Source organism: Sinocyclocheilus anshuiensis, unplaced genomic scaffold (genome assembly GCF_001515605.1).
Source record: "Sinocyclocheilus anshuiensis isolate Anshui unplaced genomic scaffold, SAMN03320099.WGS_v1.1 scaffold1074, whole genome shotgun sequence".
NCBI lineage: Eukaryota > Metazoa > Chordata > Actinopteri > Cypriniformes > Cyprinidae > Sinocyclocheilus > Sinocyclocheilus anshuiensis.
In genome coordinates, this window is record NW_015539894.1 from 616,945 (window position 1) to 617,459 (window position 515).

Below are 515 nucleotides of genomic sequence, written 5' to 3' on the forward strand. Positions count from 1 at the left end.
TATTATCAATATTTAAAACAGTTGAGTAAATTTTTTCAGGATTCTTTGATGAATAGAAAGATCAGCATTTATCTTAAATGAAAAGCTTTTGTAACATTATACACTATACCATTCAAAAGCTTAGAGTCAGTATTTATTTTTTTGGAATATTTTGAAACATTATAGAAATTAATACTTTTATTTAGCAAGGATGCTTTAAATCGATCAAAAGTGATGATAAAGACATTTATAATGTTATATTTCATATTTATATGTCAGATAAATGCGATTCTTCTGAACTCTCTATTCATCAAAGAAACCTGAAAAAATCTACTCAGCTGTTTTCAACATAATAATAATAAGTGTTTTTTTGAGCAGCGAATCAGAATATTAGAGTGATTTCTGAAGGATCATGTGACTGGAGTAATGATGGAATAAATTATATTTTAAAATATATTCAAATAGAAAGTAGTTATTTTAAATAGTAAAAATATTTCACAACATTACTGCTTTTGCTGTACTTTGGATCAAATAAA